The following is a 20,158-nucleotide window of genomic DNA, read 5'->3' as shown; positions in this document are numbered from 1 at the left end:
GAGTGATGTTGAGCATTTTTTCATATGTCTGTTGGCCATTTGTATATCTTCCTTAGAGAAATGCCTACTTAGCTCTTTTGCCCATTTTTTAATTGGGTTGCTTGTTTTCTTCTTGTACAGTTGTTTGAGTTCCTTATATATTCTGCAATCCCCATCAAAATTCCAAAGACATTTTTCTCAGAAATGGAAAAAACTATCCAGACATTTATATGGAACAATAAAAGACCACGCATAGCCAAAGCAATGCTGAGCAAAAAAAATAAAGCTGGAGGCATAACACTACCTGACTTTAAGCTATACTACAAAGCTATAATAACCAAAACAGTATGGTACTGGCATAAAAACAGACACACTGACCAATGGAATAGAATAGAGAATCCAGAAATCAACCCACACACTTACTGTCAGCTGATCTTTGACAAAGGCATCAAGCCTATTCAGTGGCGAAGGGACTGCCTCTTCAGCAAATGGTGCTGGGACAACTGGATATCCATATGCAGGAGAATGAAACTTGATCCATACCTCTCGCCGTATACTAAAATCAACTCAAAATGGATTAAGGATTTAAATATACACCCTGAAACAATAAAACTTCTTAAAGAAAACATAGGAGAAACACTTCAGGCAATAGGACTGGGCACAGACTTCATGAATACGACCCCAAAAGCACGGGCAACCAAAGGAAAAATAAACAAATGGGATTATATCAAACTAAAAAGCTTCTGCACAGCAAAAGAAACAATTAAAAGAGTTAAAAGACAACCAACAGAGTGGGAGAAAATATTTGCAAAATATACATCTGACAAAGGATTAATATCCTCTTTCTTAACCTTTTCATGGTGTTACTCAATGTAAATTATTCCTCTCTTGGTTTCTGAATAAATATATTATCTGTTTTTCGTTTTGTTTTCTCTCGGTTTTTTTTTTGTTTGTTTTCCTCTACTTTTCAGATATGTACCCTGAAAATGGAGCCCCCAAATCTCTATCTTTAAACCTATTTTAAGCCCTCTGTACATTTTCTAATGCTTGATGAACAATTTTTCATCTGAATGCCCCACTCAACCCCAGAAACTTTCCATATGTAAAACTAGTACATGTATTCTTCTGGTTCTATACCCTCAGTTTACTCTCCATCCTCTGTTCTTCTATTTTTGGTCTCACCTACAATCCACGTTCACTTTAGTCCACCATTGAATTTAAATAAATAAAAACCAGTTGATATATTTTGAAGAGTATTTCTAGAGCTGAGTGGTTTGTTTGCTTACTTGTTTGTTTTTTAAAAAGAATCACTGTAAGTCTGGGGAGGTGGGGAGTTTGGGTGATAAAGGACAGTGTGGCCTCATGGAAAAAGTGTGGATTGGGGAGTCAGACAAACCTGTTCAAATCTCCTCGTTTTCATTACTAACTGCATGAATGTGGACTACACTCTTACCTTTACATGGCTGACTTTTACCACTTATAAAAATGACCCAACTGTATTACAACCATGTTACAATAAAAATAAATAAATAAATAGATAGATAAAAGTAGAATTTTTTTACAGAGGCTGGAGAGGATGGAATGAGGGGATATTCTTTTAATAGGTACAGGGTTTCAGTTTGAAGTAATGAAAAAGTCCTAGATAATGGTGACAGTTGTACGACAATGTGAATATACTTAATGCCACTGAATTATACACTTAAAAATGGTGAAAATGGTAACTTTGATGTTTATATATATTTTACCACAATAAAAAATTTTTACAATAGCTTATCCAGAAAAAAAAATAGAAAAAATAAACAAAAATTATAGAAAGCAGAAAGAAAAAACTTACATCTATAATACACTACTTGACCCTGCAACAAATAATATTTACATGATCATAGTATATAAATACCATTGGTTTGTTCAGAAGAACATTTATTACCACCATAATAATGTTGCCATAGAAGGAAGGGAATTTAAGTTTTTAAGAATGAAAAGTAAGGGAGAAACACTCACTCCAAGACTCACTCCAAGACTCCATACCACTCTAACTTATCTGTTGGGTGAGCCTAGGAGAGAATAAGTCCCTTATGCTTATCCCAGCATTTTTATCTTTCCTTCCCTCTTCCTTTCATTTTCCAAAAACGTACATTGTGGTCTGCGTTCTTTTCTTCTATTGTCTGTTGTCTCTCTCTCTTTCTCCATGCAATTTTCTTACGTTGGGGCAGTCTCTGTCCTTTCAGGGAAGGTCTGCCATTGTTCTGTTCAGTTTATGCTGAGTTAATTAGCTTTGACATCCTATTTTCCAGTTCAGCTTTTATTAGCAGTAGACATTTTAATCTTATCTTCTCTCCTCTCCTTCCTCTCTCTCTCTCTCTGTCTCTGTCTCTGTCTCTATTTCTATCTCTTCCTCTATTTCTCTCATTTGATTTCAAATGTGGAAAGTGATAAAAAGAGTCCTAATCACTCAGAATCACCATCTTAAATGTCACAATCTAATATAAAAGTAAAAATATTAAATTCAACTATAAAATAAAAGTACAATATAAAAATATAAAAGAAGAAATACAAGATGTGGGAAGTCAGAAGTGAGGGAGGCTAGACATAGAAAGAGTAGAGTTGGTAATAATCTTGTCTTAAAATGTAAGGAGTCAAGAGACATTGTACATAGATATGCCATAAAAATGTATAGATATATTTTAACTAATATTCCTCTTTTCAAGTCTATTTATAGTTCTACTTTTAGAAGTTCTTTGTACATTCACATCGTGAGTCTTCCAGAGTTCCTGGATAAACCTAATTCTGGCCTTAACCCTAGGACTTACATAGCTGTAATTTGCTCAGGTCTGCCAAGTTAGTTACCACTTAGTCTTCCCCTTTCTAACTTTCTAAATAGTGCTGCTCACTTCCTCCCTTTCCCTTTGCATTTCTAGACTTAAGCCTTTATGAAAATTCTTATTACTGTCAGTTTTGTGGTCTCTCAAAGAAAATGCAGGTAAACAAGTGTATTTGGTCTGCCTTATTTAATTTAAAGTCCTGCCATTCATTTCAAAATTGCCTGAATTTGCAGTTTAGAAGCTGTCTCTGCTACAAAATGTAATTATACCCTTTTCTTAATTTCTTTTCTATCCGACTTTGATCTCTGGATCCATCATTTTGACCACTGCCTTATTAAAACTCCCTTGCTCTTTTACTCTGTTGGCATTTACCCAGCTAAACATGTTTTCTCTTTGCCAGTACCCAAGCTGAGGAGTATTACAAACAAATAAATGAATAAAAAAATAAATAACATAACAAAATAAGCTCAATAGTGTTATAATTTTACCATCAGAAACTATAGCTAGTTCTACCATACTGACTACTCACTGTATGTGTCATTTTTGCATGAAGATATTCCAATTCCTGTGATTAGAATAAATTTCTTTATGTTGTGGTGTTATAGCACTCTATGCTTCTCTGTTTATAGTATCCATTGTATATTAAGTTATTTTGCCAACTCTGCAATCTCATCTAGATCTAACCTCCACCTCCCTGCTGGACTTCCTCAGTTTTGTTTATTTTGTAATTCATGATGACTCCTTCTTCTGGTTCTCACATTATCATTACCTTTCCTGTGCATTTTCTACTTTATTCCATTTAGCTAACTCTCATTCATCCTTCATGTCTTTCCTTAAATCATACCATACCAGACTTCCCTCCATCCCACTAGTAGATATTTACTTATTACTAAATATTAACAGCATGCTCTTCCTCTCTACATATCTATAAATAAAGGAACTATGTATGTCTTTCCAGCCACTTTATACTTAAGTCTTAACATCGTGCTTCACACTTTGTGTGTGCTGAATGAATATAAAGGGAATGACTAATTAGCTTGGGTTTTCTTCTTGCCACCCAAACATACATTGCTTTACTTTGGGATGCATGGCTCTCAGAATGTATGACGCTTTTCAGAATCTGATCCCTTCCTCTTTCAAGCCCATTTATAGTCAAGGCTGTACATTCTCTATACTGAAGAATAAAAACTGAAGAGTGGAGTGGAATTAAGGGTTAGGGGCAGAGGAAACTGTTTGGTGCCACTTCTCAGAGAGATAAGAAAGTATGTCCAGCTCTCTCATGTGGTTGACACAGGCACTGTGCTGTCAATGTGAAGAGATGGTAAGGATATTACCAAAAAATTGCCACTTTCCAGGGAGTCCCTATCTTATATCATAAAACTGTTTATGTCATGGTTATTTCTTACTTTAGTTAGACTTGAACTAAAATAACTGTCACATTTCTAATTTGTTACACTTGATATTAATAGAATTTTTATTTATTTTATTTTTTAATTTTTTTATTGAAACATAGTTGATTGTACATATCTATGGGGTGCAGAGTTGAGTATCAGTACCTGTGTGCAATATGTGATGCTGAAATCAGGATAATTAGTATATTCAACATTATACAATGTAATCATTTTCTGTGGCCCTTTACTAATTCCTCCCTTATCCTGTCTTCCCCCTCCCCCTTTACTTACTCTGGTAACCCTCATTTCCTTTCTCTCCTTTTCTAAGTTCAACATATAATTGTGATTATTGTGTCTTTCCTTTTTCTCTTTTAAAAATTTATTTGTTTATTTTTTAGCTTCACTTGTGAGTGAGGGCATGGTGTATTTCTCTTTCTGTGTCTGGCTTATTTCACTTAATGTGATTTTCTCTAAATTCATCCGTGCAGCTGTGAATGGCAGTGTTTAATTCTTTTTTATGGCAGAGTAGTATTCCATTGTGTAAATATACTACATTTTCCTTATCTAGCCACCCAGTGATGGACATTTAGGTTGATTCCAACTTTTGGCTATGGTAAATAGAGCTGCAATAATCACAGGTGTGCAAGTATCCCCTCAACATGCTGATTTCCATTCCTTGGGGTAAATATCTAGCAGTGGGATTGCTGGATCATATAGTAGTTATATCTACAGTTGTTTGAGGAACCTCCATACTGTTTTCTATAGTAGCTGCACCAATTTACACTCCCACCAATGAAGGGTTCTCCTTTCTCTACCTCTTAGCCAGCTTTGTTAATTTCATGTTTATTTTTGATAATGGCCAGTCTAGCCAGCATGAGATGATATCTCAATGTGGTTTTGACTTGCATTTCCTTGCTGCTGAATGATGTTGAGCATTTTTCATGTGTCTGTTGCCCATTTGTATGCCTTCCTTTGAGAAATGCCTATTCAGCTCCTTTGCCCACAGTTTAATTGGGTTACTCATCTTTTTACTAAGTTGTTTGAGTTTCTTATGTATTTTGGATATTAATCCTTTCTCAGATGCATATTTTGCAAATATTTTCTCCCACTCTGTTGGACATCTTTTTGCTCTGTTAATTGTTTCTTTTCCTGTTCAGAGGCTTTTTAGTTTGATATAATTCCATTTGTTTATTTTTCCTTTTGTTGCCTGTGCTTTGGGGATTGTATTCACAAAGTCTTTGCCGAGTCCTACTTCCTGAAGTGTTTTCCCTATGTTTTCTTTTAGGAGTTTTATAGTTTCAGGATGTATATTTAATTCTTTAATCCATTTTGACTTGATTTTGGTATATGGTGAGAGGTATAGGTCTAGTTTCATTCTTCTATAAATGAATGTCCAGTTTTCCCACAACATTTATTGAAGTATTAGTTTGTTCCCCAGTGTATGTTCTTGGTGCCTTTGATGAAAATCAGTTGGCTGTAAGTACGAGGACTGAGTTCTGGGTTCTGTATTCTGTTCCATTTGTTTATATGTCTGTTTTTTGCCAGTACCATGCTGTTTTGGTTATTATAGCTTTGTAGTATAATTTTAAGTCAGGTGTTGTTATGTCCCCAGTTTTCGTTTTTGTTTTTGTTTTTGTTTTTTGCTCAGGATTGCTTTGGCTATTCAGGGTCATTTTTTGTTCCATATGAATGTTAGGATTGTTTTTTCTATTTCTAGAATGTCATTGGTATTTAATATTTTGAATGTATCATCCCATTCTCTTCTTGCCTTTAGAGTTTCTGTTGAGAAGTTTGCTATTAATCTGATGGATACTCTCTTGTAGACAGAGGACTTGACACTATTCTCTTCCTGCTTTTAGGATTTGCTCTTTGTCTTAGAGATTTTCCAGTTTGACTATAATGTGTCTTGGAGAGGACATTTTTGGAATAAATCTTTTTGCAAATTTTTGAGTCTACTGAACATGAAGGTCCATGACTTTCCCTATACTGGGGAAGTTTTCTGCTACTATTTCATTGAAAATGTTCTAAATGCCCCTGATATTTCTCCTGCCCTTCTGGAACACACAGAATTCTGATTTTTGTGCACTTCTCTGCGACCTCTCTTAGATTTTCTTCATTAAAATAAAATTGTCTGCCATGGTTATTTCAAAAGGACTTTCTTCACAATCAGAAATTCTTTCTTCCACTTTCTCTAGCCTGCTGCCCAAGTTCTAAGTCATGTTTTTTATTTCATTGAATGACTCCTTCAGTTTCATGAGTTCTGCTGAATTCTTTTTTAAAGTATTAATCTCTTTGTAGATTTCCTCTTTCATATCTTGGAGAGTTTTGCTCAGTTCAGTTTGTCATTGAACTGCATCTTCTTGCATCTTATTGAGTTTCCTTAAGATTTTTACCCAAAATTCCTTTTCAGTCATTTCAAGGGTTTCCTGCTCTATGGGGTCTGGTACTTGAGAGTTATTGTATTCCTTTGGTGGTGTCATATTTTGTTTTTTCATATTTCTGGTATTTCTACATCGATGTCTGGTTATCTGATAGAGCAGCTGCTTTTTCTATTACTCTCCTTCCCTGAACTCTGCTGGGGAACCTTCTTGTGTCAATGCAGTCAAGTTGTTGATAGTCCACCTTCACAGAGGCAGTGGCTGCTTTGGCTGCTGCTGTGGTAGCAGGCTGCCCTTGCAGAGGTGATGACTGTTGTGGTTGCTTTGGCAGGCTGCCCACTTGGCAGTGGTTGCTTCAATGATGGCAGGCAGCTCACACAACAATGGCGGCTGCCTGGTGGTGCCAGTGGTGGTAGCACAGCAGTGGTGGTTAAAGCAGCTGCCCACTTGGCTATGTGTCTACAATAACAGCCCTTGTAGCTAAGGTGTCTGCAGCAGCCATAGGGTTACCTTGCAGTGGCAGCAGTGGTGGCAGTGGCTGCAACTGCATCCCCACTGCCTGTGGTGACCTTGGTGGCCACAGAGTTACTTCTTGAGGGTGGCAGTAGCACTTCTGGCTACAACTGCCTCCCTCACATCTGCGGTGTCCTCAGTGGCAGCAGGATTACCTCAAGGAGGTGGCAGTGATGCCTGTGGCTAGAACTACCTCCCTTACATCTGCAGTGACCTTGGTGGCAGCAGGGTTAACTTGCATTAGTGGCAACAGTGGCAGTAGTTGTTGCCGCCTCCCTCATGACATTGGAGTTTGTGGCTGCAGTGACATACCACCCAAAGGACTTCTGCTCTGTGGGAAGCTGCTCTGTGATGGCTGATGATTCTGAGACCGGACAATGGCTCCAGCAACTGTGGCATTAGAAGTGGTAGGCCTATTTCGATCTTCTTCTGAGAGAGGAATGCACCCTGGGCACCTCTAGTCTGCCGTCTTCCCAGCTAATTTTTAGATTTTATAGTGTTAATAGTAAAGAGGGTTGCCTTTTCCAAAATTTTATCAATTAGTAGGAAATTGGAAGAGGCCCAAACTTCCCTACAATTTATAGATTTTGGTGGTATGATTTGGAATTTTATAACTAGTATTGCAACCTCAACTTCAACCTGAAAATATGTATGTTCTCTTTTGAGAAGTAGTTTTTCCTCTCTTTTCTGTTTTTTTAATTATATTTATTTAAATTTACAAACTTAGACATTGAGGACACCTGAATTTAGAATGTATTATTCAATGTTTTTTAACCTAAAAACTGTTTACCTATTGCAACATTGTATACTTTAACACTGGAGATTGACTGTACTAGTTTTTGTATTTGCTCACTCTAACTTTCTTGGAAGGCAATTGTACTTTTCTGTCCTATTTGATGTCAGGCTTGGCTTACTATGTCCAGTGAAATGTGAGAGGAACTTTTAAGATTCAATGTTTAATTTGTTCTTTTTTTTTTCTTTCTTCCACAAGGCAGTGAGAGGGTTCTTCAAGCCTAGACCTTGGAGAAAAGGATGATTGCTGATTAATAAATATATTAAGATATATACATACATATATATAAATATAACAGAAAGAATATAAATATAACAGAGAGAACTGTGTATATATATATATGTATACATATAAATCTACACATATATTATATAATATTACATATATATTATATAAATATTATTACACAGAGAAACATGCATAAACATGTTCACTTTCAAATGCCATAGAACAAAATATATTGGAACGAAAAGCAACATAAATAGAGTCTGTTAATATTTGGTAAGTATTTTATTATTTTGTCAGAGATGTTAAGCTTGTGGTCTTCTTTTTAAATGAATATCTATTATATCATTATATCATTATATCATTATATTAAATGAATATCTATGAATATCTAGAATGTCTATTCCCATTCACAGACTTAGAGAAGACCAGTACTGGACAGGCTCCGGTGGACTAACGCAGGAGCATTACATTTGGGTTTACCTGTTCTTTTGTGTGTGGCATCTCTTAAAGGTTAAGCTTCTCAATTCTAGTAGTGATGGTCTACTGTAGAGAGCATTCTGCACTCTCTTTGCCAGTCCCTTTATAGTCACCTAGTTGGCTGCTGTCATCTTTTTCCAGATAATAATTTTGAAAGAAAATGCAGGTAGAGAGACTATAAGTTCTGGAATGATTATGCATAGATATCATCCTTTCAGTTTGCCCAAATATTCCAATAGCATCAAAATATCATTAACTGGGTCATTTTGATACTTGTTAGCACAACTCTGTGCAGCCTGAGTTTTGATAACAAGTTTTGGTTGAATAAAGGATCAAATCTAGCTCAATCTGTACTTTCTGTGGCAGTATTGAACACATCTCAGTACAGTAAATTTAATATTAGACAGATATGTTCTGAAAATTACTGAGCCATTTCCCACATGAGAATTTTCTGGCTGGTCGCATTTCCTTTCCTCGAATGTGTATTATTCACCTAAGACAAAGCTCTGTGGCTTTTGATCTGTGTACCTAGAACTACAACTCCTACAACTCCTTCTCTCTTGCAGAGAAATCTTGTTAGGTCTCTATCTTTTTACCAGAAATTAAATTGTAGTCTCAAATCTGCATTCCCACTACTCATTAAGTTCCTCTGCTAAAGAAAAGCTACACTTTTGCAGGTTTTCTACCATTGAGTAATACCAAGAATTGGAAACAAGATAAATTCATATTTTTTCCTCTAAATGATCAAATACTTAGAGAGGAATTCCTAACACTCTAGTTTCTATAGGCAAAGAAGGCACTGTATAAAAAATGTATTTTCTTCATCTGGGGAAAGCCCAAGGAGTAATTGGTTTATTATTTTTTTCTCTAATTATATGCAGATTTAAAAAACTAAGACCTAGAATAGTTAACTCCACCTAACTAAAATCATATAACTAAACTTTAATTATAATATCTTTCTATTTCCAGTGTATACAACATGAGCATGCTCTTAAAAACATTTATCAACCCTTTTAATATTTTTTCATTCTTTAAGATGAGGAAACCTTGGTTCCATGGGGCTTAGGTTAATTAATTGCCCATGTTTCCCAAAACATTGTATGGTCAGCAAGGCATTTTAAACTAGGTCTTTCTGGCTGGGAAACACACGAAAAATGGAAGAATGGATGACATTCTTAGTTGTGTTACTATCTAGATTTGTGTCCACTGGCAATTATCCTAATGACTCTGAACTTCAGTTTAATCATTTAGAAAATTCAGGGATTAAAATAATCTCAAAAGTCCACTTAAGCTTCAAAATCTGTCATTTTTTCTAGTGAGACTTGTTGTAAGTATTACCATTGTAATACACATGCAGAATTTTATCTGTTGCTTTAAATTTTAAGTTATACTCACATCAATATTTACTAGACTATTGAAATATGCTAATCTAATCAGTTTGTAATATTAAGGGAAACTCAACATTTTCTGACAGGACATCACTTTCTCAACCTACATTATTATGATACTCAGACTTCATCATCTTTAAGCTTAGGTTTGCTGCTATGTGAAATTGTAAAATTTTCTTTCAACTTAGGGATAACTTCTTGAACATCGTATTTTAAGTATTAATCTTTAAAATCTTTTCAAAGCTTTTAACATGACAATATGATTTTAAATATTAGAGTCTATTTTACAAGTTGTTACAAGGAGTTAAAATGATGAAACATTTAGATTCTGGTTTTACTTACAATAGATAAAAAAAAGCAGTAGGTCAAGTGCCCCAGGTTAAAAGCCGTATTAGTAAGTTAGATCAGGAACAAACTTCTCTAGTGTGATTAAGCCATAAAAGTATCATTTTCACACAAAGGGAAATGATCTGCAAATTGAGCATAAAGTTTGTTAAGGCTACATAATTATTCATGTACACTTTTTGATAAATGGAAATAAATATAATTTTCTTTCTATTTTTTTTAAGCCACTGCCTAACCAATTCAATGATTTTGCTGCTATCCTGCTACTGATTGCCAGTAGATCCAAAAGAATGGCCCACACACTCTCATATTGCAGGATATGATGGAATAGGAAATCCTTCATTATTTCCAAGTAAGTGATTGCAGTGATAGCCTCTGAAAAATTGCATAATTGAAATACTGGCTGTGTATTGCTTCAAGCAGGCATGCTTTGAAATAAATGAAATAAAAATCCTTTTAAAACAGAAAAGTATATTTCCCAATCTCTTCCCTTCCAGTTATCTCATATAATCATGATTATTATAATTTAGCAATTACAGAACTTTTTAAACAGATTGTGCTTAAGCCAAGAACTATTTATTATTACCATCATATTCTGAATTAAAAATCAAGCACAAAAATTTTGTCAGTGAGACCTCTCAGCCACTCTACCTTCTGTTAATCTGAACACTGGAAGATGAAAAGGTCAAGCCCAGCAACTATACATACTGAATAGCTGTTTAACACAGCAAGAGACACTATTATAGGCTGGATACAAAGATTATAACCTGGAAATGCTGAGCCACTGGCAGTTGTGCAAGTGAACCTTTCCAGATTGAATTACAACTTTACATGAAGATATTATGGATAGTGAATCAGAGACCATGACAACTACCACAGGCTTTTTGTACTTGGGTGACAGGAAAGCTATCATTCAGAAAAAGATATTGAATTCAGAAGAGAATGCTGTAGAGTAAAATTTGCTGAATAAAAACTGAATGTCATTTTGCCATTTGCTGAATACCTTTTACCAGTATTGGACTAGACCATGCTTTAAGTGGTATATTTTTTGTTCAAGTCCATGTTTTCCAAATGCTTTTTATGGCATTCAAAGGTGGATGTGTATATTTTGGGGCTTTTGATAATAATGAAATTTTAATGCATATTTAACAAGTTTTTTTCATGCTCTTGCAATAGGAGAGGCTATTGACTTACTACTTATAACTTTATGGAAGTGCTTTTAAAAAGAGTATTTCTAAATAACCAACAATAGATGTCCGTTTACAATTCATTTTCAGTCTGAAAGTGCAGTAAAGTGTAATTCTCTATAATAATATATATGTTCATGGGTCGTAAGTGATAGAACAATTTTTTAAAAATTTATACCCTCTGATAAGGTGCTCTCTTTTATTACTCCAAGAATTTTAATATATTGAAACCATATAATACCTCACAGGAATAGCCAGCTAAATCATCTTTTAAAAAAGATAATAATAAAGAAATGCCATTATGCCAGTAAAAAATAATATGGGTGTATTTGTTTGCTAGGGCTACTATAACAAAATAACACAAACTTGGTAGCTTAAAAAACAGAAATTCAGTGTCTCATACTTCTGAAAGTTAGAAGTCCAAAATCAAGGTGTCAGCAGGATTGGCTCTGGTGGCCATGAAGAAGGGAATGTTCCAGGCTTCTCTCCTTGGCTTGTAGATGGCCACTCTCATGTTCACGTGGTGTTCCTCCTGTCTATATGAGTCTGTCTCCAAATTTTCCTTTCTTATAAGGACACCAGTTATATTGGACTAGGGTCCACCCTAATGACCTCATTGTAATTTGATTAACTCTAGAAAAATCCTATCTCTAAATGAAGTAACATTCTGAGGTACCAGGAGTTTGAAATACGGTATAGTCAAGGGTTGCTTGACAACAGGGTTGTGTTCTGAGAAATGCATCGTTGGGCAATTTCATTGCTGTGTGAACATCATAGAGTGTACTACACAAAACTAGATTGTATAACCTGCTACACCCCGAGGCTATACTTTTAGATCTCTGGCCATGCAGCAGGTTTGTTTACACCATCATCAGCTCAAACGTGTGAGTAATAAATTGTGCTAGGATGTTATGATGGTGATGATGTCACTGGGCAATAAAAATATTTCAGCTCCATTATAATCTTAGGGGACTACCATCATATACGTGGCCAGTCACTGACCGAAACATCATTATGTGGCACGTGCCCATACCATATGTGAATTTGGATGGCACACAATTCAGCCCATCACAATACAGTTTTACCTTTAATTTTTAATAGTTTCAAGATTTTAACTGAGAATCTGAGGATTTCTTTAAGTAAATAATTACTATTTTCTTGTCTTAAAAACATGGAAGAACAATAAATAGCATTTATGTTGTTCTATTAATTACCTTTTACTATACAGAGACCTTCTCTTTTATCTCATTTAGGATATTATGTAATAAACTCTCCTTATATTTTATCTGTGTCATGTTTTCTTTTGTTTTTTTAATGTATTTCAACATGAGGTATGTTCCCAAAACAACACCAGGCAATGTTTCATCTTTTAATAACATTACAGATGAGAAATAAATGGTTTACTATCTCAGAAAATTTTAGAAATATCCACAAAGTGCAGATCTTGTTATATAAACAGAAAGCTTATCCTTTACACATAACCTTCAGAAGAAAGCCACAAAGTGGTCAGCCATATATTTACTTTAAAAAGTTAATATGTAATAACAAATTTTTGTTAAAGAAAAAATTATTCAGCGATTGATGGAGTTTGGATGTGTTGTCCCCTCCAAAACTCATGTGGAAATTTGATCCCCAATGTGGCAGCGTTGGAAACTGATTGAGTCATGGGGGTGGATCCCTCATGAATGGATTAATGCTCTCCCTGAGGGAGGGGGGAGTAATGAGTGAGTTCTCGCTCTATTAGTTCCCACGAGAGCTTGTTGTTTAAAAGGTCTTGGCACCTTCTCTCTCACTTGCTTCCTCTCTCTTGCTTTCTCTCACAATGTGATCTGCTCATACCTGCCGGCTGCCTCCCACTTTCCACCATGAGTAGAAGCAGCCTGAGGCCCGTGCCAGATGCAGCTGTCCCAGAATCATAAGCCAAATAATCTTCTGTTCTTTATAAATTACCCAGTCTCAGATATTTCTGTTATAGCAACACAAAACGGACTAAATAGAAAATTGGTACCAAGGAGTGGGGTGTTGCTACACAGATACTTGAAAATGCAGATGCAGCTTTGGAACTGGGTAATGGGCAAAGGTTGGAGGAGTTTGGAGGATTTAGAAAACGAGAAAAAGATAAGGGAAAGTTTGGAAGATTTTAGAGATTGGTTAAATGGCTGTGACCAGAATGTTGATAGAAACGTGGACAGCAAAGACCATGTGGATGATGAGGTCTCAGATAAAATGAGGAACTTTTCGGGAATTGGACAAAAGATCACCCTTGCTACACTGTAGCAAGGAATTTGGCTGCATTGTATCCATGCTCTTGGACTTTGTGGAAGGTGAGACTTAAGAGTTGTGAACCAGAGTATCTGGTGGAAGAAATTTCCAAGCAGCAAAGCATTAAGGACGCTGCACAGTTATTTCTAATAGCCTACGCTGAGTTATGGCAGAAAAGGCATGATGTAAAGCCAGAATTTAAAAAGGGAGCAGAGCAAAAAGATTTAGAAAATTTGCAGCATGGCCATGTGGTAGAGAAGCAGAGAGCATGCAATAGTGCAGCCCAGCGACCATTAGCTAAGAAGATTACTACAAAGGAAAGGGATTATCAAGAGGAGAAAAAGGCCCTGAAAGCATTGCAGAAGCCTCTGGGGCCAACCCTTCGATTTCAGGCCCAAAGACCTAGGGAGACAGAATGGTCTAGGAGAACAGGCCCGAGGCACCCTCCATGGGCTTGCTGCCCAGGGCCACCTGGAGAAGCTGATTCCAGCACCAGCACCCCAGCTGCTCTGGCTGCTCCAGCTGTGGCTAAATTGGCCCTCGGTGTGGCTGGACCTGAAGCTTTGGAAAATACAAGCTGGAAGTCTTGGTGGCATCCACGTGGTGTTAGTTCTGCAGGCTCACAGAATTCCAGAGCTGGGAAGGCTTGGGAGCCCCCACCCAGATTTCAAAGTATGTATGGAAAAGTCTGGGGGCCCAGGAAGAAATCTGTTGCAGGGGTGGAGTCACCACAGATAGCCTGCACTAGAACAATGCTGAGCAGAAATGTGGGGTCAGAGTGGCAGCAGAGAAACCCCAACAGTGCCATGCCTGGTGGAGCCATGAGAGTGGGACTGCCATGGAGACCCCAGACCTGTGGAGCTACCAGAGTGGAACACCAACCTCGGAGAGGTAAAGTGTGGCCTGAGACCAGGAAAGCCATAGGAGCAGAGCTGCCCAAGGACTTGGGGACCCAACCCCCACACCAGTGTGCAGAGGCAGTCGAACATGGTTGAGATTTAATGTCTGCCCTGCTGGGTTTTGGGCTTTTTTGGGACCTGTTTTTTCCTTTCTTTTGGCCTATTCCTCCCTTTTGGAATTGAAATGTATATCCAATGTCTGTTCCACCATTGTATCTTGGCAGTAGAAAAATTTGGCTTTGTTTTTCAAGTTCACAGCTGGAAGGACTTTTGCTTTTGGTCTCAGATGAGACTTTGGACTTTGGACTTTTAAGTTGGTGCTGAAGCAAGCTAAGACTTTTGGGACTGTTGGGATATAATGATTGTATTTTGTATGTGAGAATGACATGAGTTTTGGGGGCCAGGGGAGGAATGATGGAGTTTGGATGTGTTGTCTCCTCCAAAACTCATGTGGAAATTTGATCTCCATCCAATGTGGCAGTGTTGGAAACTGATTGAGTCATGGGGGTGGATCCCTCATGAATAGATTAATGCTCTCCCTGGGGGAGGGGGGGAGTAATGAGTGAGTTCTCGCTCTATTAGTCCCCGCGAGAGCTTGTTGCTTAATAGACCCTGGCACCTCCTCTCTCTCTCTCTCTCTCTCTTGCTTCCTCTCACCATGTGATCTGCTCGTACCTGCTGGCTCCCTGCCACTTTCCACCATGAGTAGAAGTAGCCTGAGGCCCGTGCCAGATGCAGCTGTCCCAGAATCGTAAGCCAAATAAACCTCCGTCCTTTATAAATTACCCAGTCTCAGGTATTCTGTTATAGCAACACAAACCGGACTAAAACAGTGATACTTTTTAAAGCATAGGAAGGCAGACTCTATTCAGGACCATCACAATAGGTATAGAGACCAATGCAACAAGATCTTGCACTTGCAGAGAGAGATTGGGCTCAACTCTGAACACAGTATGGGAAAGTGGAAATTGATAGCCAAAGAGCAGGGTGCGGGGTCATTGGATGGAAAATTACTAAAAGGAAATATCAGGGGTAAGGGGGATTCTGGCTAAACTGCCCTAGCAGGATTCTTGGTGAAGACAGGCCAGTGTGATCAGACTTCACTTGGGGGATTATCAAGGATGAGGAACCTGATCAGATACTGAGTATGATTAGACTTCGAGGATGGGGAGTTCTGGCTAAACTGACTTAGCAGGGGTCTTTGCTAAAACTGGATTCTACGAGGCCTTGCAGAATATTCTGTAGACTGATCAAAGTTTGGCCAAGCCAAGAATCTTTGACACTTTTTTCAGAATGTTGATGAAACAGCAGAGCAGAACAGAATGGTACAAGTTTAGTTATATGCTGTTAAAATTCTTCTGAGTTTTGCATGAATTATGTTTTTGATTTTTGAAACTTATAAATTATTTAGCTTTTGTGCTTTACATAGATGGCAAAGCAAGTATAGTTGACCTTCATACAACACAGATTTGAAATGTGCACAGGTCCACTTACAAGCAGGTTTTTTTCAACCAATCGAGGATCAAAAACACAGTATTCCTGGGATGCAGAGCCCCAGTACATGGAGAACCAACTTTTCATACATGCATGTTCCTCAGGGCTGACTGAAGGACTTGAGCATCCATGGATTTTGGTATCTTCAGAGGGTCCTAGAACCAATCTACTGTGGATACTGAGGGATGACTGCATCTAAAGCAATATTTGAAAATTCTATAGCAGAGTATACTATTTTAAACTTTCATGATCTGCAAGTAGGTAAATGCTCAATTCCTGACTCCATTAACTAATTACTGGATGACCTCAGGCAAGTCACTTAACTTCTCTGAGCTTCCAGTTTCATCTTGTGACAGTTTGAATAATGATATGTGTAAAGTGTTTCGAAGAGTGTCTGGTCCCAAATAAGAGTTCAATGTGTGTTAGTTGTTTTATTCGTAAAATAGAGCTCAATTTTTGTACTTCTCTAGTCTGTAATTTTGTTTCTTTTTTCAATTGTACAGAGAACGTACAAAAGTGAACCATGGTTTTATGAAGTTATAGGCCTTCGACAGGAATTTAACTTTGGAGATGGCCTTTAAAATAGATTTACTGATAATAACAAAAAATAGCATAAAGTGATAAGAATTAGATGCCCTTAGGGAAAAAGTTCTGTATACAAAATTTAATTTTTGAAAGACAGCAGCTATAAGAAGGAAAAGAAACCCTTTTATTACAGCTTTAGTGTCAACAATATGTGTTATGAAACAAGGTCAAGTTTTCTCTTAAAGAAAATATTCAGGCATTAAATTCTTTAGTTTATTGAAAAGATAAGAACCTTGCCAGAAAGAGGTTTTATATCTTTCATATAAGTATCACTTGTTTTATTTTAAGCTAATTCTATTGTACCTGATATTAACGTCAAGGACATGACATAAATGTAAAGATTTTAAAAGCTTTAGTAACATGAGAAGCCTGGATAGTATTAAAGAGCTGGATCAAGCTTCCAGTGCTCAATGACGTTTATGGTAGAAATGGCATTTTGTATATAAAATCAGAGGTTTTATCTTGGAATATAGAGTTAAAATGAAGCTACTCAGCAAATTAAAATTTAAATTAGTGATAAATAATTCTAGGAGGATGTCAAGGATGTTTTCTATCTTTAATTGAGGGATAAGTCAAATAAAAGAAAATAATATTGAAAACAAAATTGGTCAGGTACAGGACATAATATTTGTAATAATGAATATGCTGATAATAATAACAAAAATTAAAAAACAAAAAGAAAAGGAAACCATCTCATTCCTAAGCATGAGAAAGCTAAAGTTTTGGCATCTTACTTTGGTTGTACTTCCTTCTCATTTCTCAAATCATGACACTAGTATGCTCTGTGAATACTGAAAATGCAGCTTTACTGTTGCTATCATAGTTGCTGTTTTCATTTCTCTTGCATTTGTCAGTTTGTTAATGAAAGCCCTCAGATTTTTGTGTTCCTGCTATATCATAAATACAAATGATGGGCACAGATTTTTTCATGGGTAGACTCACTGAATAAACTTTTTTTTTTTAATTGAGAAATGAAGGATTCAGCCTTTGACGCATTATTTTTAGGCCAGTTAGGCATCTTGAATGTGTGCTGTGTGCTTTAGCCAAACAAGCGTGTGGTCAAGATGAAAGGTAAAGTAGTTGCATGAAAGTTAACATGCAGGAGCTCAGCAAATGTTTTTTGCATCTATAAATTACTGAGGGTATGTGGTAGATGTGTTATAATATTTGTCATTGTACTGATTGTCATTTCAATTTGAATAAACATTATTTTAGATTATTTGCATTGATTAACAATCTGTCCCAAACAAGAATATGATTTATTTCAATTTATTCTATCACTTATGTGTTGTTAATTGACTACTTAAATCTGAGAACTATGTGGTTTTACTACATGTAGAAGCTGGTTTTGATTGCTGACATGTTTTAGTCTCATTTTATTATTTCTTTATGGTGACTGCTAGATTGAAAGTGAGCAACTAACAGCTCATTTTCCTGATGTGGATTTTTGTGGGCACTCAAATCTGCCCTAAAAATGTATAAAAAGAATGCATTTTTTTATACCTGGGGACAGTCATGCCCATGAACACCCAGTGCCCTCTGGCTTTCTAAAGGAACAGGTTCCCCAGTCAGTTTCACCCGGTTACCATCCCTGGCACTGTCCAGACATCAGTCCTTCTGCTCTGACAATTTGTGGGTAAGCTCATTGGTGGTCGGCACACACACATCACCTTTCAATCAGGATGTAAACAGTGAGGGGTGAACCCCTTATTAAAACAATAACATGTATTAGCAGGAGACTGAGGGCAAGTTTTATACAGAAAAAAGAAAAAATGGCTATAGAATTCATGGTCCATTTTGGCTGGTAACATTTTTAAAGAAAAGGACAGAAGAATCATTAATCTAAAAAAAAATCAGATTCATAGTCTTTAAGATTAAGTCTCTAGCAGCTCTCATTCCGTTTATTTATCGCTTGAATTTGACCCTAAGGATTCTTTCCTTACTTCCTCTTTCTGACAGAAACCCTCTTAGAAGGAAATTCAATGCAACACCCCTTCTCAACAATCATCACTAATGTCTCTAATGGGATATTCTCATATCACACAAGCCTCAGCGGGTCTGGTGGGTGTCTCTGTCTCTGGCCTCCCCTAAGTAGACACATGGTTATGAATCCCATAGATTTATGTTTCCTTTGGTGAGAATTGGACCCAAATCTAATAACTCATATTGTTGTAACTAGTATTTTAAGCTGTTCTCAAAATATCTTTGAAATGGTTATGCCTCTTTTCCCCCAACTGCTTTCTTTGATCAATTGCAAAAGTAAAGAATATGACTTTGCAATTGTTATTCACACCTCACTCACTCCTACAATATTTTACTAATCCACTTTGATATGCAGAACAAACTAGACCCTAACCTGTAAAACTCTTTCAAATAGAAATTAAGATGGACTTAAATCAGAAGTCGTATAAAATTTGATAGCTGTTAGACTGAATTAACAGAAAAAAAACATATACTTTTCATGAATATAAAATTAAATCATGCTCATTGAAGACAATATGTATTCCCTTTGTTTTCTATACATAAGCATATATGATGCATGCATATTTCTAGATATTGTACATTATAATGTATAATGCTGTGCACCTTTTGTTTTTATTCAATATTGTTTTTATTCAATATCACAAGCACTTCCAGGTGTTAGCCACAGCTTCTGCAACTACTTTCCTTAATAGCAATGCTTCTTGATAGGTATGGATTCTAGAAGCGGTGAATCAATAGCTCTGTGGTTGTCTGATGGTAGGACACAGAAGTTCTTCTCTCTGCACTAACAGTTGCTGCAAGGAATTCTCTACAGTTTATCATAGCAATAGAACTTTTAGGGACATGTTTCTCTCTGGTGTCTCTAGCCACATACAGCAGTCCCTGATTCTTGTGGTTTGACTTCCAAGTGCCACCACTCACTGCATCCTCTCTAGCCTATCACTTCTAGTAACAAGCACTGTGCTGTGCATTGCTTTTAAATCCCCTAAAAGTACACCCAGGAAATATACTTAGTATAACACAGAATTAGATATTTTTACTTTTTCAGCTTCTTTTTGCCTTCGGAAAACTTGGATGCTTGCTTATTGATATTATTTTAGCTCATGGTAAGATTTTTTTTATCTCCTAAACTGTGTGTCTTCCTATCTTTCCTTGTAGAGCAAAAATGGCCTCATGAAGATTTCTAGATTGAGCTTTTACATGCATGTGGCAAACACCCCACATTTATCTCCTCTTGTACTCTCTGCCTATTTCTCTTCCTCCTGATGAAACATTGTGCACAAATGGAATTTCAAGTACATCCATGATTTTCTCTTAGTTTCCCAAACTAGATGTGCATACTAACTTTGATAATAATGGTCTCAGTTTACAACTAGCTTATCTTTCAAAAAATGGTACTGTAGAGGAGTCAACACTTTTATGAAGTCTCATGTT

Source organism: Cynocephalus volans, chromosome 15, assembly GCF_027409185.1.
Source record: "Cynocephalus volans isolate mCynVol1 chromosome 15, mCynVol1.pri, whole genome shotgun sequence".
NCBI classification, from domain to species: domain Eukaryota; kingdom Metazoa; phylum Chordata; class Mammalia; order Dermoptera; family Cynocephalidae; genus Cynocephalus; species Cynocephalus volans.
This window is presented reverse-complemented; position numbering follows the sequence as displayed.